Source organism: Anolis carolinensis, chromosome 3, assembly GCF_035594765.1.
Source record: "Anolis carolinensis isolate JA03-04 chromosome 3, rAnoCar3.1.pri, whole genome shotgun sequence".
NCBI lineage: Eukaryota > Metazoa > Chordata > Lepidosauria > Squamata > Dactyloidae > Anolis > Anolis carolinensis.
Window position 1 is genome coordinate 90,373,522 of NC_085843.1, and position 23,836 is coordinate 90,397,357.

Genomic DNA, 23,836 nt, shown 5'->3' on the forward strand with positions numbered 1-23,836 from the left:
CATATTGAGGCCTGATTTGACTTTATATATCTGTTCAGCTACTGTTGCTTTTAAATATAAGCAAGTAATTTTACATCTGGATAAGAAGGAAAGCTATCATTAAAGAAAATTGCTCTTAAAATTCCACCCAGTCCAACTGCTTGATAACTATGACATCTATGGCCAGGGCATGTAAAGTGCCCACTTTCTCTCATCAAAATTAAAAAGTTCATGCAAAAGTGAAAGCTAAATAGATTCATAATACTGCTGGCTTCATTGAGGTGTACATTATGTCAGGCTAGTGATTTAATAGCTTACTCATGCATGAAAAGTACAGCCAAAGAAGACTCATAAGCATCTTTGCTCAGAATAAATGGGAAATGGACTATAGCACACATTTAACATTTATTATAGACTAGAGCATAACTTTTACACAAGTTTTTTTATTCTGTAGGGCATGGAGAAAGCAAGCAATTTACCTTTGTATTTATCTATGTTAAAGTACTTAGGAGTCCGTAAAACCATAGCCTCCTTATAGGTTTACAGCCCATCACTAATATGGATTAAAAGAGTTTAATCATTCTAGTCACACCATGGTTTTAAAAGATTTTGTCTCATAGTGAAATGAAGTACATTACCATGTTAAATGAGTCGGTAAGTATAATTTTGTTTGCCAAATGGAGCAGTTGTTTTGTTTTTGCTTTTACATTTATCTTATGTTGACCTATATCCAGTGAGTCTACTCTAACTTGAACTGAAAATCAGATTTAGGCCATTGTGCCTTATGTATCAGTAGCTCAAGACTTTTATATGTGTTCAAAAATAAAGAAGCAAATAAGTTAAATTCAGATTCAGATCTTACATTTGTTCTTCACTGGGATTTCTGATAGAAAGTATCCCTTTATGTTTGTTTTTTAAGTTCCTCAGGGAGTTATTATAAACTCCTGACCTGTATCTCGGTCTGTTTTTTGGAATCTGAACATGATCTCCTTCACTGTAGTAACATAAATTGTTAATGCCAAATACAGGAGCACACTTCGATAGATGCATTTCTTGCATTTTTTATTGCTTGTATGCTTTTTCCTCTCATTTTCTTCTTGATGCTCAGAGTTCTTGTTTTTCAACTCATCAGTTCCTCATTTTCAATGACAGATCACTTTATGAGTTCATAAATCAGAGTATCATTGCTTCAACAGCCTTGGCAATGCCATCTTGGGTTTGTCACTGTTAGGCAACATCAGGGTGCTTGGATTTGACAGCTACAACTGCATATTTATGTAGATGATTAATTATCACCATCTACCAGCCCTGAAAGCTTCTGCATTGTGCCTAAGCTGTTGCAATTTGCATGAAAAGAAAAGAAAGAGGAGGACCAAACTTTATTAAATGCCCATTGCATTAAAAACTGGGTAATAATACCAGGCCGGAGTTGGCTGTAACTACACTTGTCCTTATACTTTAGCAGGTTTATTTTAATGTGTTGTCAAAGGCTTTCATGGCCAGAATCACTGGGTTGCAGTGAGTTTTTCGAACTGTATGGCCATGTTCCAATAACATTTCCTGACATTTCGCCTGCATCTGTGGCAAGCATTCTCAGAGGTTTGTTGGAAAGGAGGCAAGTGGAGAGCATATATATCTGTGGACTATCTGGGGTGGGGGAAAGAACCCTTGTATGTTTGAAGCAAGCGTAAATGTTGCAGTTGGCCAGCTAGGTTAGCATTGCAGGTGCAAAGTCAATCAGTGTTGTTGCCTGGAGACATCCTTTGTTTGGGAGGTGTTAACTGGCACTTAATTGTTTGCTGTCTGGAATTCCCCTGTTGCTGAGTAGTGTTCCATATTTAATGTCTTGATTCTGGTGTTTTTTAAATACTGGTAACCAGATTTTATTCATTTTCATGGTTTCTCCTTCCTGTTGAAATTGTCTATGTGCTTGTGAATTTCAGTGGCTTCTCTGTGTAGTCTGACATGGTGATTATCAGACTACACAGGCTACTCAATACTAATTAAACTTGTCAGTTGCAACATTTTCTTCAAACAAACAATGGTTCTTCCCCCCATCCTGGACAGTCTATATATATACACGAGGGTTGAATGAAAAGTAATGCCTCCACCTTCGTAACTCCTCAACAGATGGCAGTACTGGTATGCGGCAGGTACTGGCTTATTCAGTAGACTCTCCTCTACAGTTCCACTTGGCGGAAGCCTTAGCATTGTATGGTTGTGTTGTTAAAGTGCAAAGTATGGAACCTTGCACAGACGGTCAGTTAATGCAACTTAAACAACGTGCAGTCATTGAATTCTTGACAGCAAAAGGTGTCACCCAAAGGAGAAAGACATCACCTTCATTGTCGTAACGTGAGAGGAGTTCCTGGCAAATTTCAAGTCTGTGTGCTTTCATTTCAAGCATCAGCATCCTGGGTACACATCATGCACAGATCTTCTGATAGCCAAGCAAAGCAATAATGTGACCCACACGTTCTTGTGAAATGCCAAGAATGTCCAATTCTTTGTTTGTCACGCAAGTCAGATGTTCCCACCTCAACATCTTTAAACTTATTTACCCAATGACGCACAGTACTCATATCAACACAATCACCATAAACAGCTTGCATTCTCTGATGAATCTCCTTTGGGGTGACACCTTCTGCTGTCAAGAATTTAATGACTGCACATTGCTTAAGTTGCATTGACTGACTGTCTGTTCAGGGTTCCATACTTCGCACTTTAACAACACAACCATTCAATGCTAAGGCTTCCCGTCAAATGGAACTGTAGAGGAGAGTCTACTGAACAAGCCAATACCTGACGCATACCAGTACTGCCATCTGTTGATGAGTTACGAAGGTGGAGGCATTACTTTTCATTCAACCCTCATGTGTGTACACACACACACCACTTGCCTCATTTCCAACTGATCTCTGAGCAAACCTCTGAGGATGCTTGCCACAGATGCAGGTGAAACGTCAGGAAAGAATGCTACTGGCACATGGCCATACAGCCTGAAAAACTCACAGCAAGCCAGGTTTATTTTACTTTAGCAGTTTTGCTTTGTACCGCTACATCCACCTCCTGAAATTTGGGTTGTTATGCAACCATTCATAAGGCAGGCCCATCCTTAGGAAGTGAGCAGGGGTTCAGAAGGCGGACATGCTGCATGTTTCTGTTTCTGCTGATTTTATATTGGAAACCGCCCTGAGTCCCTTTTGGGAGAGAGGGCAGTATACAAATAAACTTTTCCTTACTTACTTACTCCCCTACTTTGCCCAGGTGAAACAGGAAGGGAAGCTAACCCAACACCCCTCTTCCTCTTCCTGTGTGCTGTGAATGTATTTTTCTTCAGAGCAAAGGTCCTGGAAGAACAGAACTACATGGCACACAAGAAAAGGGAGAATGAACCAGATTGCAGGGTACGTGACATTGGATGTACATGCAGAGCCAGTTCCTCCTCTCCCTCCTCAGATGCCTGAAAAGCACTATAAGGCTCCTATTCCAGACTGACTGAAGTTCAGGCCAACACTGCTACTTTGTGGAAATAGAGTACAACATTTTATTGCAGTCCCCCTTGTTACCTATGAAAAACATGAATGTCAGCAATGAACAAACTGTTAAATAGATTTTTCCTTTGTTGGCATTTTGTAGTATCTTGGCCCTGAGTTCGCAGTATGAAAATTGCAATATAATCTTCTACCAGCTGTTGCATTTTGCAAGGATTGCCCTCACATTTTTATGAAGCATTCCATACTGATAAGCCAAATCAGCAGTTGAGATTTCTATTACTTGTTCTCCAAATGATTAAAATAGCAAACATGTGCATTTTGCATTATAAAAATTATAACAGATGCTTACAAAATCTACTCCAAGTCCAGACACTGTTTAATAAGGAATGAATTGCTAGACTTGCAATCAAGGGAAAATAAATGTACGTTTGTTTCACCAGAAAAAGCCTATTCTTTCTGTCTGATATTTTCTTTCTATCCAAAATTATCCTCTCTAGTCTTTAAGGTATCTTAAACAGTTTAAAGGAAATGCTCGATACTCCCTAGATCATATCTTATCTCTACTGCACAATTTACAAATAATCCAATTTTTCCTGAGGCAAATACACTGCAAAGGTTTGCATCAGTATGAAGGCATGAGGAAAGAGACATATAAGCACTGAAGAGTTTTGCCATCCTTTATGTTTGTTAGGTGAGAGTGCTGAGGCTCAACTTTTGCACAATTTAAACAAGAGTAATTAAAGGTATAATGAGACTAGTGCAGAGTCCATTACCAAGTAATTAAAAAGAGTTTGCACATTAAGAATTAAGAGCACAAACCTCCAGGACAAATGGGGAGTGACCAGAAGCTTCTCTGTCTTGGTGCATTGCACTGTGGCATAGAGCATGAGGTTGCCATGTTTAAGGGTTTATAAGCCTTGATTGTCCCCTCTGCCCCCTCTTTGGAATCAGTGATTGACCCACAGCCCACTAAGAGAAGCTGGTCACTTAAGGGCTGGGTAGGAACCTATTCCCTTATACCTGTTCCCCCACATTGCGATATATCTTGAGGACTTTGGCAAATAGCAGTGTCTATAAATTGGTAATCATTTGACAGGTAGTGAGGAAAGAAAAGTAAAGTTATGGAGAATATCTTTGGCATCCATTTGATGAAGGACAGGATTTCAGATCTGCCTCCGTAGATCTGGGTAGTAGGAAAGGAAACTACCCTTGGAGTTGATCTGGGGCTGTGCCCTCACTTTTAAGTCATTGAGACTTGCAAGTCGTTTTCTCCAAGTTTGCCTTTCATCAGTAGTCTGGCTGGTATGCAATTCAGCTATTAGGTTGTCCTTGGGTTCAAATGTGTAGTTCAGAATAGGTTGAGAAGAAGATGTATGAATGACCCCTTTCCTCAGCTACTCCCTTACCAGGTTAAGTAAAGGCCACAATAAAAGTGGCCTTTATTTTGGCCTTATTGTGTTTGGTCTTGTTCTTGTTCTTGTTCTTGTTCTTTGTTCCCACTTAAATGTGTTCCATCATAAATGGATAAATGAATAACATTGAATCAATGCTTAAGCAAATAATTGTATTTTGACAGACATTAGTGTCAGTAGGTAAATTTTGAGAGCTCTCTATTTACTTGTAAAGAATTTTTCAAAGAATGCAAGATAGAAATACTAACACCCCAGTACTTTTCTAACACATATGTACCATTTTATTTGAGGAGGCAAGAGCCTCTATATCTATCCCTATATAAACTAATGACATAGTTTGTTCCATTAGTTTGTAGGAGTGATATACAAAAAAAGATCTTTGTGAACAAGATTGTAGACTTGGAGGGGAGGCCAACCCCACACATCCTCCAAAGGAGGTAATTTTCTGCCCAACCTCTGTTTTGCCCCTGTGGCATCTTTCCTCTTACCTAGACAAAAGGAATAAGCCTCTTCATTAGTTTACACCAAAGTAGAGAAATAGGTGTCCATTAAAATGAGAATGAAAATGAAAGTTGAGGTTCTACAGGAAATGTTTCTCCATGGTGGATCCAATAGCTTCTTTTACCATCCTAATTCCTGCTGTTGTTTCTCATACTTATAATTTTTTTTAATTTCGTGTCATAGATTTTTTTGTGTTATAGATAAATACAAGGACATCAGGCCATTTAGCTGCTGGGGCTGCACTCTTGTAGTCTTTTAATCCTTGGTGGGAATCGCAGATCCTAAGACCACGTCTGCTAGTATTACTACTGTATCTTGAAATACATTCCAATTTGCTTTAATCATACTCTCCTACTGCTCTTCTAATTGCCAAATCAAATTTAAGACTACTATCTGTCATCTCTCTTATTCACAAAGCTGATTGGTAGTTTATCTGAAGACCAAGACAATTAAAATGAGCAATTGTTTGAGTGAGTATAGATCGATTTATGTGCACCACCTACCTGATCCAATCCAAGAAATATGTGGAATATAAGGAGCTTGTTTTTTGGACTCGGATCATTGGTTCCATCTTAGTTTCAAAGACATTTCAGGAGTGAGGCAGAGTTTTTTCTCATCCTTATATTGAACCTCCTCATATTCCCTTGTGGTTTCTGATCCAAGTACTATTCAGCCCTGCCCTGCCTATTTTCGGCAATCAAACAAGATTATCTATGTTCTGGGTGCTTGTGGCTTATGTCATTATGTAGAAATATTGTGTGGCATAAATAGAATTATGTTCACGAAAGTCGTTTATTTGTTTTGGTCTCCTGTCCTAAAGCCATTCATTTTGCAATAAATGCTACTGCAATTTTCTTTAAAATCAAGTTTCTCTAAAATGAATATCTTACAGAATAATTGTAACCTGGAACTCCAGAGGGTAGCAGAAATACGCATCTGCTGACTGTTGTGAAAATGCATCATCTAAACAATATACAGAATAAAGATACCCTTTTAATTGTAGTTTGTGAAAGTGAAACCCTAAATCAATGTGCAACATCAACTAAGAAAATACCTCATTCTGTATCTATATACTTAATGTTAAATCTATAGGGCTTACCCCACTCTCAACCTATTCAACAAGCGGGCAACATGAAAATAACATGTTGGCTCCACTTATGTAGATTCTCCTTTGTAATAATTCATTGAACACTTGCACATCAAATCCATATCAAGGTGTGGACTTCAGCTTTGAGGTTAAGGTTCACAAGCATAACTGTGAAAGAGTTATAGGTGTACATAGGCACCATGTGCTGCCCTGTGGTAAACCACTCAGGATTGAAAATTGAAAGCTCACCAGACCTGCAAATGTGGCCTTCTCAATCCACATAACTTTGACCTGGTAAAATACCCATTTCAGAATTGGCTTTTGACTGAGAAAGCCCCAGTATTTTTAATTGATTGAGCTGTCCTCTTAAACTTAAGGTTTGTTCACATGAATGGTTACTTCTCTGTTGATCACATCAGGCACCAATCATGGACCTAAAAAACACTTTCTATCTAAGCTCTCTGTTGTCTGCTTGTTACTTTGAACCCAAGCATATAGATTTTTCGTTTATTCACAGCATTTAGAACATAATGCATTCTAGTTTTCTAGTTTATCTCCTCTTTATAGAAATGGATGTTACACTGGGGTGCAGACTCTCAAAAGATTATTTTGTATTGAAATGATCTCTGAGATACTATTATTTCATTGTGGAAAAACCCATCTAGCATCATAGCATAGTGGCCCATTATTTAGCTACCATCCTGCTAGATGTTACACTAATGCTACTTTAAATAATTGAAGGAAATCTGCCTCTGCTTGTTGGCAACGGTATAAAATAAGCCAATAATTATTTCTATAGCTGATGAAACAGAACTTTGCAGGGAAAGAGCACTGCATGTCAGGGACTGCAATCTGATTAAAGTTCTTATGGGCCTCTGATTGACCTTGATTGTCTTGCTGCTTTAAAAAATAGCTTGTTTTATAGTGAAAAGAGAACATCAGACATCAATTTAGTATCAATACATATGATTTCAATGGTACCAGGACCTTGAGAAACTGGAAAATGACTAATATTAATTTGAAAACCAATTGACTGCAATTGAACCACACATGTAAAATAATCCATTTCATCTACTCAGAACATTAACAGAAGGAAATGTGTTCCATAATCCTTGAATATTGTCTCCACTCAAAACAAGGAGCTTGGAAAAAATAAGCAAAGCAATTGTTTTTAAAGCATTTCCATTCACCTATAGTTGTTAAAAAATCCTTTCTCCAGCTACCATTTATGTCCCTTTTCTAAGAACACAAGAAGCTGCCTTATATTAAGTCTGATCAAGAATCCAGCCAGGCCACTATAGTCAAATTAGATATGATCTTCTTTCCTGGCCATCACTGATATTACCTGTTTGTCTTCTATCCAATCACTAATCAGATCTCACCCTTTTTAACTTAGAAAGTCAGATAAGACTTTCAATGCATATGGCAGGACACAATAATTTTGCTATTCAACTTTGTATGATTTTTCAGAAGATAAAACTTGATTACTAATGCTACTAGGGAACCAAGCTGTTTTCTATAACACTACCATGATCAGATTTTAGTGTGCTTGCAATTACAGTAGAGTCTCACTTCTCCAACATTCACTTATCCAATGTTCTGGATTATCCAACGCATTTTTGTAGTCAATGTTTTCAATACATCGTGATATTTTGGTGCTAAATTCGTAAATACAGTAATTACTACATAGCATTACTGCGTATTGAACTATTTTTTCTGTCAAATTTGTTATATAACATGATGTTTTGGTGCTTAATTTGTAAAATCATAACCAAATTTGATGTTTAATAGGCTTCTCCTTACTCTCTCCTTATTATCCAACATATTCACTTATCCAACGTTCTGCCGGCCTATTTATGTTGGATAAGTGAGACTCTACTGTATGTGACAACACAGAGTTCCTGTTTTTGGCAGTTACTATTTTCCTCTAGGTTCTCTCTCTTTCAATGCATATTAATGCAATATTGAAATTATTTGTATGCCTTCATAATTTCATATGCATTGGAAACCTATGGGACCTGTGTAGGTCTTTGGTTCTGGAGAAAAAAGAGGTTTTTATCTCTTTTTGTTTGTTTCACTGAATTGCATTTTTCTACACCTAATTATTCCTTGAATATATACAAATGATTACCTGACTCTTAATTGACTTTATTTTCCTCCAATACTGATAGGCATCTGGCTTTTCAGCCTTGATAATAAAGAAATAGTTATTCAAATCATCCCATGTGTTTAAAGAGGTCCTTGAAAAATGTGGGTTTCTGATTTAAAAGATCTTGTAACAGGGTTCTTCCAACTAGCAGCATGGTCAGTGGTGCTGAATTGATGATTTGGAGTTCTTTATAATTTTCTTTCTTCTGAATCCTTTCTGGACTCATGTAGTCTAGTAAATATGATTGAAAAAGAATCCTGGAAAATTTTCCTTCCAAACCAGCCTCCATTCCATGAAGTAAAATTGGGAGATTTTGTATATCTGAGGGTAATATTTCTTCTGATGTAAAAGACATAACAAGGATTACAAGTCCATTCATACAACAGTGTTAACCCACAGCTTAGGAGTTTATATTTGTGTACTTGCACATGTGTGTGCATTGCAAATCTATCTATTTCTAAGTTACTAAGACTACCAAATGAGTTGAATACACATTACTTCCAAAATTCATGCATCACTGAGATTTATAGTGGCATGAAAAAGCATGCATATATTTGCAAAAGGTGCACAACTAAATGTATGTAGTTTTAAAAAAATATACAATCTTTAATTAATGAGAGAACATATACAGTACATTTATACAATAAAAATAGCATATAAAAATGTACATTTGTGTTGTCGAAGGCTTTCATGGCCGGGATCACAGGGTTTTTGTATGTTTTCCGGGCTGTATGGCCATGTTCTAGAAATATGGTCTCCTGACATTTTGCCCACATCTATGGCAGGCATCCTCAGAGGTTGTGAGGTACATTTGTTAACATGTGCAGAAAGAATGAACATGAGATTGGGGGAAGTCTCAGAATCCAAGATGGAACATGTAATGAGACTGATAAATGTGACAAAGTGGCAGCTTCATGTTCCCCTGGTAAAGATTTGGTTCATGGACTAGTAAGTGCTATTTAACTTGCATCTGTGGTGTACTGCAAGTTATTGTAGCTCATTAGTTATAGTCTGAACTTCATGCAAAGTATTTGTTCCATTGAATTCTGCTTCATCTTGCCAAGTTGTATCAAGTCCACTGATATGTAAATAGTTCATATTAATTATTTAACTCTTGTTTCTTTCAATTCCCTTTAAATATACAGTGGTGTGTTTGTGTGTAGTCTCTAGTTCACTAAACAGAAATTATTCACCACACGCACTGAAGAATTTGATGCGAAAAGAATAAAATACATTTTGACATAGCACTGACATCCAAAAATATACAACTGACAGAAACTGACAACCAACATTAAAAACATTAATTAATGTAGAGGGGAAGGGTAGCACACTGCTGCTTTTATATCAGTGGCATTTATATTGCTAGTATTAAGTTACTATCCCTGCATATATCTGTGGACTACATGACTACTATTTTACATTTACTCAAATTACTAATAAGCTAGTAAACATGAATTTAAGGTTCAACCTAGCTTGTAAAAATTGTGCTGTTATTAATTCTCCTTCATGCATCATTATTCAGAAATTACAGGCAATCTTAATGCAAAATTGCAGAAGAGGAAACAAATGAAAAATATTCAGTGCAATTAAACTGAAAGAATAGACATTAATTGTAACTCATTTACATCCACTATTTATCATTGGTTTTCCTTTGACTGCATAAATAATTCCAAAAAGTAATAAACTTTTGAAAGAAAGAAAGAAAGAAAGAAAGAAAGAAAGAAAGAAAAAGAAAGAAAGACTCAAACAGCCATGGACCTATATTCAAATATAATTAGAGGGCTACATTCAAATTTAGACCTATTTAAAATAGACATCAAAATGAAAGTGACTTATTAACTATACCTAATTTAAATCTCATTGCCATCAGTGGATCTTCTCTATATAGATGAATGCTAGATTTATTTAATAATGGTACTACATTTCTATACCTAGAAAATGAAAAATGGTTTCATTTTTGCGGCATTTGGGTTTTTTTCTCCTTTGAGATAGGACAACTTTAAGTAGTCCCAGTACTTTCTTTTGCTGCCCACTTTACTGAGGAAACAAACATAAACAGTGATAATGATATCCAGAATACATAGATAAAGCCATGTTTAGTACATACCAAGGTATCTGGTTTGAATCTGTACAATTTAAATGCAAACTCTCTACCAGCCACCTCATCAAATGTACTAAATTCCACTGAGTGCTACACTTAAAATCCAGGAAGCCACTGATCCCACCACATTTGTTTGGTTTCAAGTGTAGAAGAGAGCATTCCTTGTGTATTTTTAAGTGTGGTGGCTGGCAGTCTTTTTCAATGTTTCAGAAGGTGGTGGGAAACTGGATTTTTTGAAATAATCTGGAAGTTTGGCCTTTTCTGTAATGTAGTGGCTTTCGTTGAAAATGTGGGAGGGAAAGTTGTGGAAGGAGCTAAACCACCCACCCCACTAAAGAAGAGTTCTGCAGCCATTAACTTTTCCTCCCGGAGCAAGTTGCCAAAACAATTTCTTTCTTTTTAAAGGGCCTTTCCGATTCTCTTCCTCCCTCCCTCCCTTCCAGAGAGAGAGTGGGGAGAGGGAGGGGGGAGGAAGGCACCTGATCCATCACTGTCACACAGAGAGGGGGAGAGAAAGAGAGAGAGCAAGAGACAGAGGAGGGGAGAGAGGAGGGGGGAGAAGGCAGCCAGTAACTGTCAGAGAGAGAGAGAGAGAGAGAAGAGAGGGAGGAGAGGGGATAGCCCTGCTGCTTCAAAGCCTGGCTGCAATAATGCTATCAAACAAGTATCTAGATCTTTGGGATTCAGAAGCTAGATTTCATTTTGCCCACATCTGTGGCAGGCATCCTCAGAAGCAAGTGGGATTGCTGCAATTGTCACATCAAAATAAAATTCCTAGGAAATAAGGCCCACCGAGTTCAATTAAACTCTAAACTCTTTCTGGGCTGTCTGGCCATGTTCCAGAAGCATTATCTCATTATTATCAGAGGCACGTGGGAATTTAGCAACTGGCCACCTTGGTTAGCATTGAAAAGCCTTGCAGTTTCAAAGCCTGGCTGCAATTCTGCAATGATACAAGTATCCAGATCTTGGGATTTGGAAGCTGGATTATATGGCAGTCCTGATGGGGCCCTAGATACTGTCACTTCAAGATAAAATTCCTTGGAAATAAGGCCCACTGAGTTGAATTAAACTCTAGTGCCTTTCAGAGCTGCCTAGGCAGTGTTCCAGGAGCATTATCTCATGATTATCAGAGGCAAGAGGGAATGATGCAACTGGCCACCTTGATTGGCACTGAATAGCCTTGCAGCTTCAAAGCCCGTCTGCAATTACACTATGATGTAAGTATCCCCTAGTAATTTGTATATGATTTTGAAAATATTATATCATGTATAATACTTTATTTCCAGAGCACATACAACTAAGTTGCAGAGGTTTTCCCCATTCTCTAATGCCAGAAATAACACTGAAATATCTAATTCATCTTGTTCCTGAGATTTCAAGGAGAGAAGGATTTCTTCCAACAAATAATGTGGGGGGAGGGATGGTGGGTGGGACCTCAGATCTGTAATGTGGTGAGAAATTTACTCGAAGACTGCGGAGAACATACTAAGTTGTATGGAAGTGTGGTGAAGGTAAGGAATTCATCCATTTAATTAAAAATGGAACTCTATTGAGCTCTATTGAGCAAAACATTTTCATCCATGCCTTAATGTGATGAAGTTCCTGGTCTTATAATTGTTGGCTTCTTTGGTTGATATTTAACCACAAAGTCCCAGCTAAGCAGTGTATGTGCTGCTGTTATTTCTTTACAGATTGGCGTTATTAGTCAAATTATTCTCTTGGTATTATGTAGATAAAGCTGTCTTGTATTGTGGGAGAGTGGCATTGTTGGATAGGAAGGCCAATAATGATGAGTATCATAAGTCCCAGAAGCAACAGGGCAGTCCACTATCATATATCTTAGTGTAATTAGATAATTGCACTCTATGATCTCATCTTCAAATTACAGTGGCAACTGCAAAATTTGATTATTTATTTATTGTGGGCATTTTTATACATAGTAAATATAGTATAAAGATTTTAGTGTTGTGATGGAACAGGGGAATTATCCGCTAGGAGTGGCAAATCGTCTTTAAATAAATCTTTCCAAGAAAACTCTATGATAGTTTCATCCTAAATCAGAGTATCCCTGAAGGCACATAAGTGCAACAATATTTTTATACCCCTCCAAACTTTAGCAACTTTTGCATGACAGTTTACAGTAAAATATGAACAAAAAAATTAAAAATCCGCTTCTCATCCCACACTTAATGAACTAGAAGGCTACAACATTGTAAAAGGTTCGGCAAAAATAGAATTGTGTTCCCAATCCTTGGAAAGTAAAAATCAATTTGCACGATGCCATGCAAAAGTGATCAGAACTGGCAAAGTAGCATATGTTGGTGAGAGGCAATCTGCAATGCAGGAACAATTTGCATTTCCACTGTTAACATGTCCTTCCATGCTTATTATGCTTCACAACACACTGCCTCTGGATTTGTGTGAAGAAAAAATATGTTGTAATACATTGGCTAATCTATAAAATGTCACAAGGCTCTTAGTTGGTTTTTGGTTGTAAAAAGACAGAGTTGGTCAATGGTCCTGTAAAGAAATATCAGCATGGTTTCCTTTTTTACCTTGATGATCAACATATAAAGCCAACTTCCTCACTGAGGAAGTTAACTGATTTGCAGGTCAGATAATAATTATACAATTTGATCTGTGAACCTGCATTTCATGTAATCCCACTCAGGATAAGATTAATCCTTAGTCCTTGATCAAATCTAACACAACTAAGTATTAGCACAGGGGGAAAAATGCAGTATTTGGGATCCCTTAGGCCTCATTTTGTCACTCTATGAAATATCTGGGAGAGGTTGTTCAGGGTTTTAGTGTCATAGGTATACAGACAACTGCTTACTCTAGTACTCCTTTCCACTTCAGTCCAATAAAGCTTCTTTTGGTTCTAAGATTATTCCTTTCATGAATAATAGAATGGAATAAAAGAAAAATGGAAAGATAATCTACATACGACAGATGTGGCATGGCCACTGAAAAGGCAGGTCAAGGAGTATGGAATTCGACTGTTCTGAATAATATTGCATTCCCCCAAAGAGACAGGTTGGCAGCTTGAGTTTACCCCCACATTCAACTTTGAGCCTAGAAGTTCAACTTGCAGTGGCGAGTAGTGTTTTTAAACAGTTAATGTTTGTGTCACCTGTGCCTAGAGATGCCAGATCTGGCCATGATAATAAATGACTTAATTTTTTACATTACTATAACACACTGTTTTTGGAGCTGCATTTGAAGAATGTTCACAAACTTCATCTATTCCAACGAGTATTTGCCGCTTGTGTAGATGGACCCAACTTCACTAGTTGTTAGACCCATTTACACTAGTCACATATTTTGGAGCAGTTCCAGAGCCATGCAGTGGGCCAGCTCAGCAGCTGACAAATGTCTGCACTGTGCAGCACTGAATTGGTCTGGTGGCGGGCAGGAGCCCACATAGCCCAGTGACACTGGAACCCATTTGGCACCACTGCTTGGCCTCCTCTTCCATCCCTGTTACATTCTTGATTGAGCAGTGGCACTGGGTGAAAAATTGCTAGTGGTTGTCACTTGGCCTATGTAGTGACACTGGCCAGAGCACCAGAGAGATTTGAAAGAGGGGAAGGGGAAAAGGAGGAATCATTCCCTCCCTATCCCTTCTCTGATCCCTATGGCTGTCCAGCCAGCATCACTACATCAGTGATGACCACCAGCAGTTTCACACAAGGTGATCATCATGACTGGGATGATAAGTCGGTCCCTTTCCCCGAGCTGCTTGAGCCCAGGAGAAGCAAGATGGCTTGTAAACAGACATGTCTGGCTCCAAATCAGAACCAGACAACTGTTTATATATGTCCAAAGCACAAGTGCCTAGTTTTGTTTAACACAGTACAAGGCTGCTGTAAGCAACCTTGATGGGCATTTGGGCAAATCAGTCTTGTACATCATGTGGATACCAAGAGTCCATTCATGTCCCCGCTGACTCATTTGACCCATGTAGATGGGCCCCCAGTCCATGTCCAAGCACAGACCTGTAAAGGTTTGGTCCAGGCTATTTATCTAATTGTTACTTCCACATAATAACCAGCCAATATTTTGGGATCGTCTAAGAAGGTCCTTCTTACTGTTCCACCCCTCTTACATGTTCATCTGGTAGGAACATGGGAGAGTGTCTGTTTCCATGCTTCCTGAGTGTCTTTGCTATCTTTATGTAGGCAGATTATGACTTTTATTTTGTTAGGAGAACTGATAGCTCACAGGAAAGGGCCAATATTGTTTGTACTGGTTTTCTTAATGAATATGATTTTAATTTAGTTTAATTCTATCAATAGTACATTTTTAAATGTTTTTATGCTGCATTTGTTTTAACCCATTTCGTTTGGGAAAATGCAAGATATAAACAAAATGACAGTGATGGCACTGGTGAGAGTTAGCTTCTGGGGGAAAAGCTCAGATTACTGAAAATATTTTGCTGTTAAACTATCAGTTTGATTCATTTGAAACTTTTTACAGAACCAAACAAAATGGGAAATGAACTTAGATACAAGTTGAATTGTCCTTCACAAAATCAGATTTTGGAAATGGCCTCTCTCCTTCCTTTAGCAGGGTATCCATTTCAATCTCGTTTTTCCTAATACAATTTTATTTCAGCACATCATCACATTTAGAATTTGTTGGATGGTTTAATGTACCTTAATCTTATAGAGTTTGAACAGTGGAAGGTTAAAGCTGTAACAAATACTGCTAAAAGACAGTAGCAGCAGTAAACAGGTGGCAACTATAGATGATGTAAATATCCCTGAGGAAAACTGAACATATTATTTAGTTTTAGAAATGTCCATAGCAATAACAGCAAAATGAAATGAACATGAAAACATGCTTTGACTAAAACTTCTTGGAAGAAGGTCTAACATGTAAATTTAATCTCAAATAATTTAAAATAATAAACGTTATATACCAGTACATCCACATTTTACTCCTTTTTATTTCTGGACAAAAAGGGGAGGCTATTTTTAATATGTACATTTAGGTGTGCCTCTCCTTATAGTGACTTATAGTGACCTTGAGTATTTTATGGGATTTTAAAAAACATATTATACATAAAAGCTAATAAACATATTTTGAAGTATTTAGCTGCAATATTAGTGCACTTAAAGAAAAGGTTTATTTTCTTATCAGTTATAATAGCAAAAACCATCTTCATCACCAAATCCCTACATAATTACCACCCTCCTGCAGCACCTAGTGTTATCCAAAAATGGCTTGGAAGAGTTTCTCAGTTCTTAGAAACAGGGTCCCATATTAGGGCTGCAGTAGGAGATACGGTTATCCCCATTCCAATTCCACAGATAGTAATGATTCTGTTAGATGTCTTCTGCTGGAGTCTGACACATATATATAGGTAAGTTTTTAAGATTTGTGTAAGGCTCCTTTCCATTTGTTCCTTTGGTATATGATGTATATAATTATCTACTTTACATCATAGGATTCCATTCCCAAGTTCACCTCAATCTTTTAGTCACAGGATGGTGTTATGAAAAGCCTCTTAACCACTTGAAACAGCTCCCCTAAGCAATTCTGTGAGAATGCAGTAGTGTTAGACAATAAGTATTTATTTTAAATCCCTTTTGCTATCCTTGGTCTTCAGAAAGACTGCCAATCACTCTTTTTGCATCTTCTGCTCTAGTCTCATCACACTTATTTCATTGCTGCCAACTCCTCAGAAAGCAGGAGATAGGTTCAGCTCCACTTCATGAGAAGGGATGCTAAAGAGTGATCACACCACTGCCTTAGTCATTTCTTCATTCCAGAAATCAACCATGGCTTCAACAAGTTCACTTGTCAAGATAGCAGGAAACTTCTCCGGAGCTACCAGGAATTCATCTACTTCAATAAGCATCCTGGAGCAGTCAGGGGTAATGGGACCCTTCCACCACTGCAGAGACTCTGAGTCCCATAAAATCTAAATCCAACCAAGAAGTAATTTGACCATGACAATAGAACAATAGAAAGGTCCTTCATTCTCATACCACAATAATTTCTTCCTCTTCCAGTTCAGAAAACAAAATTTCGAGTGAGCTGCATGAGTGGGACTAGATATCATTTGGAGCAGGTCCCTAGTTGTTAAAGCAGACTTGAATAACTGAGCCACTTCCAACAGGGTATCCTCGACATGAAGTCTTCCTTCAATAGTTTTGGATGCCTGAGACCACCCTAGACAGCTAGGAAGAAAGGCTGTTGAACAGTGGTATGCACAGTACACCTTCAGAATCCCTAATCTGCCCTGGCCTTCACACCCTCAAACCCTGCAGACTGAGGGATAGGGCGCCTGATTATGGGGACATCATCCCAATAGACCAGTGTTTCTCAAACTCTGCTCCTCCAGGTGTTTTGAACTTCAGTTCCCAGAAACAGAGCCAGCCGTAGGTATTTTTCAAGTGTAGGCGAACAGAATTTTGGTGCCCCCCCCCAAACCAATCACTGAAAAATAAAAGCATTGGATAAGTGAAAATGTTTGATAATAAGGAGGGATTAAGGAAAAGCCTATTAAACATCAAATTACATTAAGATTTTACAAATTAAGCACTAAAACATCATGTTTTACAACAAATCAACAGAAAAAGCAGTTCAATACCTTGCGGAGGCAGGCCGCAGGAGACAGGAGTTGCCTCGACGGCACCCCCAACAAGATGGCGCCACAGGCAACTGCCTAGTTGGCCTGGTGGTTGAACTGCCTCTGCCCAGAAATCCCAGCCAGCACATCAGCTGTTAGAAATTGTGGAAGCTGAAGTCCAAAACACCTGGAGGAGCAGAATTTGAGAAACACTGCAATAGACCACCATAGCTCCACACACCTCAGGTCTCAAATGTTGTACACAGAGAATCCTGGTGGCCAAATTGAAAGAGATTAATTACCACCATCCCTCATCTAACCAGGTCTCTGTTATGCCTTCCAGGTTGGTCCATTTACCCAAGATCAAATCCTGGGTGGTGGCTGTTTTATCATTCACCAACTTGGCATTAAGCAATGAGAACTAGCTGTAAGATGCTTCATGTGTTTCCCTAGTTTCCCCTCTCCTGTCTTCCAGTATGGCCAAAAAAAGCCAGGACCACTTGCTTTTTCTCTTTAAAAAAACAAACAAACAACAACAATATCTTGTTATATTACTCAGTTGTGATTAATGTGTACCAGAGTTTGAAACAATCCAACCTGAAACTAACTGACTCTGCATCTCTTGGAGGATCCGTTTCCAATCCTTTTTTGATATGTCCTTTACACATTCAGTTTTTCCAGGTATATGTCTTATTTGATATTTCTTGCACATTCCTGCACCCACGTTCAAGATCCTGAAGCAAGGGTAGTTCAGTATCTCCTAAGGGTTTCACAATAAGACAGCGTGTGCTGAGACTGTTACCTCATGAATCATAACACACTGATTTACCAGAGAATTGTACATGGTGAGTGCAGATTTATGGCGCATTCATAATATTGTGTAGGCAGAAAGGTAAGTCACTGTGACTTTAATGGCATTTATGCACTGATAACTTGGGAAAGGAATGTAATCTTAGAATAATATTGCCTTTAACTTACACTGTTGGAAATTTAGTCTTGAACTGTTTCAAATGACCGCATTTCCTGTTGCCACAGTTAACAGTGACTTTCTTCTGTCTCTTAAAATTGTGATAGATAGCTAGATAAATAGATATGCACAATTAATAATTCCGTTTATACTTGAATTGTGGAAGGGGTATGGGATCCCAATACAAGATAAACGTGCCACATGGAAGTGTATTATTCACTTATACAGAAGGTCCTTTTTGTAAAAAAAGAAAAAAAGAAGAAAAAGGAGCAAAATCATTATCATTGGTAATTACTTTTGACAGTGCGTGCTTTGGAGCCATCTACAGACCTGTACTTTGTGCATCTGCGTTCCCTATTATTTTAATTAAAGTGGAACATTGTGCCCTTGCGAATCATTAATGGGTTTTCATTTCATGAATGACATTTGCAGGAGTTAAAACAGGCAGTTCATATGAAGTCCACAGGCAACTGTGTTAAAATTAGCATCACCATAGCAACAGTCTTCCATCATTAGCATTCAGGGCAAGAGGAAATGTTTTGTTGTGCTTTTGTTTGCAAATAAAAGGTTTTTCCTCATCCATTTTGCATGAGGGGGAGGAAAATGTGACAAAATACACTTCAGTTAAAATGAAAACCCTCTGCTAGTTGGGGTTATTTTGATGTAGGGGGCTTTTCCCTCTTGTACATAAGCTACATATTTTAAAAATCTGTACCGTTGCATATGCCTTAGCCTTTTCAGTGGCCCTTATTCATTGCTTACTTGCTGTTCCCCAGCATGGGCTTGTGTGTAGTCCTTTATGTCTGCATGGACCCTCCAGGATCAGTAACCTTTTATTGATTTCATTTTTTAAAACCCTTTATAGATTAAAACAAGTTATTTTATTAATTATTTTGTTAATTAACTAAACATTGCAGCTTACATAGAGAGCATATTGTTTTGTTGTGCCTGCAGCTGTTTATTCAAAGAACAAGAACAAAATAGAAATTTGAGAAATGTGCAATCATGAAAAATACCACATCAGTTACATAATTAAAATAAAGGCTTCTCTGGTTGATACCCGCTCTTGTGCTACTGCTGTTTGTGGGTAGGAAAGGGAAAACAGTAATTTGTGTCTAGGCATAACATTGCATGCCTATTAGTGCTTGGGAATATATATGGTACTAGTGCATCAAAACTAGTGCACCATGTAAATACTTTCTCTGTTGGGAATTTTGATACTGTTTTGTACTAAAAAATGTTATTTTATGCCACTGATTAGCCATTGCAACCGGTTAATTGGCAAAGCTTATTAAAGTTTCTAACCCTTCTTTAACTCTGTGGGAACCCCCGTTGGCACAATGGGTTAAACCTTAGTGCCATCAGACTTGAAGGTTGGGTTGCTGATCTGAAGGAGAGCGTGGATGAGCTCCCTTTATCAGCTCCAGCTTCATGCGGGGACATGAGAGAAGCCTCCCACAAGGATGGTAAAACATCAAACATCCGGGCATCCCCATGGCACCGTCCTTGCAGATGGCAAATTCTCTCACACCAAAAGCAACTTGCAGTTTCTCAAGTCATTCCTGTGGGATGGGTTTCCCCTTAGAGAATTGTGCCTAAAGTAGTCTTAATCCTCTATAGTTAAAGTCTCACTTTTTCACATGCATGCTGTCAACATTTTTTACATTTTTCATTTTAAAAACATCTTGCTGTATGCATTTTCTCACAGTGAATCCCCGGGGTGGGGTGGGAGGCTGGGGGGGGGGGAGGTTACTACTTAGAGTTTTAATATTTGACAGCAGATATAGTAAGTTAGTAGTTTTCAAAATGCTGTACTAAATAGCTTATATAACTGGTAGATGGTTTTAGATATCCTATCTACTACTTCTAAATTATGTGTTTACAGAAAATCAACAAGGGTACCTGTAGCACCTTGAAGGCTAGTGGTGTACATATGCTTCAAATTCTGAAGAATCTTAATTCTGAATAACTGGTAATCCAGACCTTCTAAATTGATTTTAAATATCCTAAGATTCATTACACAGAAACGTTTGCATATCCAAAAAAAATATACATCTATTGTCAGAGTCTATATATAAGAAAAAAGATGTATAGGAAGAGGAGGTAAAGAAAGAGAAGAATATAGTTCTTTGAATTGTGACGGAATAATATCTCACATGACTGAGTTAATATGTAATGCTCTTTGTTAGTGCTCTCTCCCATTAGCAAGAAAGATGTATCAAAAAAATGCTTGTTTGGGGGAAAACAGAGTTTTCAAATCCTTCTGCTACTGTATGCTCTACAATTATCAGTTATCCACCTGAGTACTATGCCCATTTTTTGTAACTTTAGTGCCAGTGGGATAACAAGCCATATATACATTATAAGCTCTTAGCTGCTGTATCTGTATTCTGAAATTTTACAGATTTCTTATCAAGGAACATTATTATGACATGTTAGTTTCATAGAAATGTAAGTTTCCTTGGCTAAGATGTCCTGTGTTACTCTTGTATACAATATTTTAAACTCTTTCTTTTGAAATGTGGGAGTTCTGATACCTTCAGAAATTTATCCTTCAAATTATATTCAGTTTTATAAAGAAAAATTTAAAAGCACACTCCTTAGCAGTTCATTTGATTGTTCTTGTTGTGTGCCTTCAAGACATGTCTGACTTATGGCATCCCTAAGGTCAATCTATCTCAGTGTTTTCTTGGCAAGATTTGTTCAGAGGGGATTTATGTTTGCCTTCTTCTGAGGCTGAGAACGTGTGTATTGTCCAAGGTGTTCAATGCTTAAATCATACATGTTGAGTTTCTGTTTCTTTGTTTAAGAAAATATAATTTAAAATAGGTATACTTCAGTTAATAAAATAGATATCCTCCTAGGCATTGCTTGTTTAAGATACCATTTCTTATCAGGGGCAGAAATAATGTAGAAAGAATAGAGATACATTCCTGCACCACAAAGAAGAGCAGCCCAACATGTTTCAGCAAGCTTTTTATTCACAATTAACAATATGCTAATGAGAAATAAAATAGCCAAGTCAGATAAGTCTTGCATAAGTAAGCAAAAACATTTTGAACCTTTTAGAGATCACTTGAAAGCTTTTTCCAAAGGGCATCAAGGGGTGCCTTTTGGGTTCACCAAGTTTTTTTTTAATTATTTCTTTTTTGTGACCAAACTTATTGATCTAGCTTTTTTAACATGCTGGAGGTAGTCGGTGAGGTAGGATTATATGTTTTGCCCTTTACTCTGTTGCACTATTGATGTACGTTCATTATGGGAGTCTGAAGGCACTTGCCTTTTGCCTTGTCTGTTGCCTGCAAACACACAGCTAGCCATTCTTTCCCAGCTCAAGTTTTACTGCGTTGTTTACTGCAGACATGTTGCCATAACTTGAAGCTGAAGATCCTCCACCATCTTCCCAATGTTAATGCTACTAAAAAGAGGACAAAGAGCTAAGGAGACAAGGCAAACATAAAAAGACTGTAAAAAGAAGTTTCTTTTTTTCCAGAAATTTTGTTAAAAGAGGTATGCCTTTATATAGCAAAAAACTAAAAACTGACATTGCTTTTGGGAGTTCTAAAAATGCCTATTTTGTCAAAGTCTGAGAGGTACAGAGTTATAGTTATATTTACTGTTGTGTTAAATGGGTTGCATAACCATTTTGATTCTAAACTGAATTTTGTACTGAGGCCCCAGTTGAATTGGATGGCCTCTAAATAGGCCTGACCCAAACGAGGTTGTTTTTCAAATTGCTAAAGTGAGATCCCAACAGACTCTTTTGACAAGACAGCACCTTGAAGAATAGTGACTTTAGTATGGCATATGCTCTCCTGGGTAAATTCTACTGCATTAGATGCAGTTCATTATTTTTCCTTCAATCAAAGCCAACATCCCATTAAGGGTATTAAAAATATAGAAAATACTAAAGGTAGTATACTGGAACATACACAATCTGGGAATCATTTGCTTTCAAGTATTTTATGATTCCTGAAGGCTGCAGTTTTGTGCATCCTTACCCAAGGACATATTGGCATGTACATCTGCAGCCCAGTGCACACTGACATCATAGTCTCACTGAAATCTCTAGCAAACTGTAGGATTAGGTTATATGACTCACTATGATAAAGACCATTATGATTCACTTCCTGGGCAGCCTTAGGGAAAGGACAGTGTATCTGCTATACTATCCTTTATACTATTACTTTTCTACGAAATGCAACTTTCTTCTGCATAATCTACACAAATAACTTCTAGTTTGCTGGATTAAACTCCCCACTTTCTTTTTTTCTTTTTTCTGTTCTATCTCTGTTATGATCATTTAATTATTTTCCTTGATTTTTGTTCTCATATTCCATTATAAAGTGAGTGAAATCTTTGCTGAAATACTAGACAGTGGTCTTCTTGTTGAGTTTCTGAAGCACAAGGTTCACTCAGACATAGTAAAATGAAATGAATCCTGTAAAAATGATGCAACTTACAATATTGCATAACTATACCCCAAATGCTTTGTCTTCGGACATATATGTGGCAATATTGTTCACCTGAGCAGTTGGCTTGACTATACAATACGTTTGCTAGCAAGGGACTAGCAAGGTAATTTTCACAGAACAATCACATTCATTTACACAGATACAAGAAACATGTGTCATTGAGATCCTAAAGAGATAAATTGCAATTATGTTTCTATCTCTTTGTCGAAGTTAGCAAGCATTCAATGAAACTCATATCCTGTTACATCAATTGCAGGGTTCACATTGATTTTAATAGGTCTGAATTGCAGCTGCATTATGTCTCCATGTCTTTTCTTTTATTAAAACATAATAATTACAAAATGATATATTACAAAAGATAATTGCCATGTCCTAATAGAAGCTTGATGGTTAGCAGCCCTGTATGTGATGGCCGACAGGGAGCTCTGGCGTAGACTGGTCCATGAGGTCACGAAGAGTCGGAGATGACTAAACAACTGAGCAGCAGCAGCATGTTACAAAAATTGATAAACACCATGATTTTATGCCTGTTTCCTTAGAAAAAGTCATGTTTTCTCCAGTAAAGTTTACTCCCAGAGCACTATACATATATTTGCCATTTTATCATCTCCAAGTATATTTCCTATCTTACTTTCCAAAAGACTCTTACATAATATGTTAGTTTTATCATAATGGGTATAATCTTAACCATTCAGAGTAAAAGGCAACATCTCATTTTTGTTATTTTTAATTAGTGGCTGTCCTTAATTTAGCAGCTGCTAATAATCTCCTGGAGAGACTTACAGAAAGGATAATGTAACTACCATCATCAAGAAAAGTTTCTAGTGATTTGGAGGAGATTTGAGGGGAGTGGGTTGCAATGAGAAGAAAATATTCAAAACACACACTTCCCTGGTTCTACTAATAGAAGCAGTTCCATTACTAGACGCTTCCTATCAGATTTTTAGACTGTACTGTCATACCTGTGGTGTAAGATTTCTTTTATGAATTATTAGAGTTAGTAAGAAAAATGTTGGTGGAGAACCCATGCTGTTCCATATCCAAAACCAGGAAATTTTATATGCATTTTAATTCATAGGATA

At 37.6% G+C, this 23,836-nt stretch overlaps 1 protein-coding gene across 16 annotated transcripts in view; it reads left to right on the forward strand.

The window, feature by feature from the left end:
* Window positions 1–23,836, forward strand: part of dmd (dystrophin) — a 1,684,732-nt gene that overhangs the window by 1,538,999 nt on the left and 121,897 nt on the right. The gene's annotated exons all lie outside the window — the stretch shown is intronic.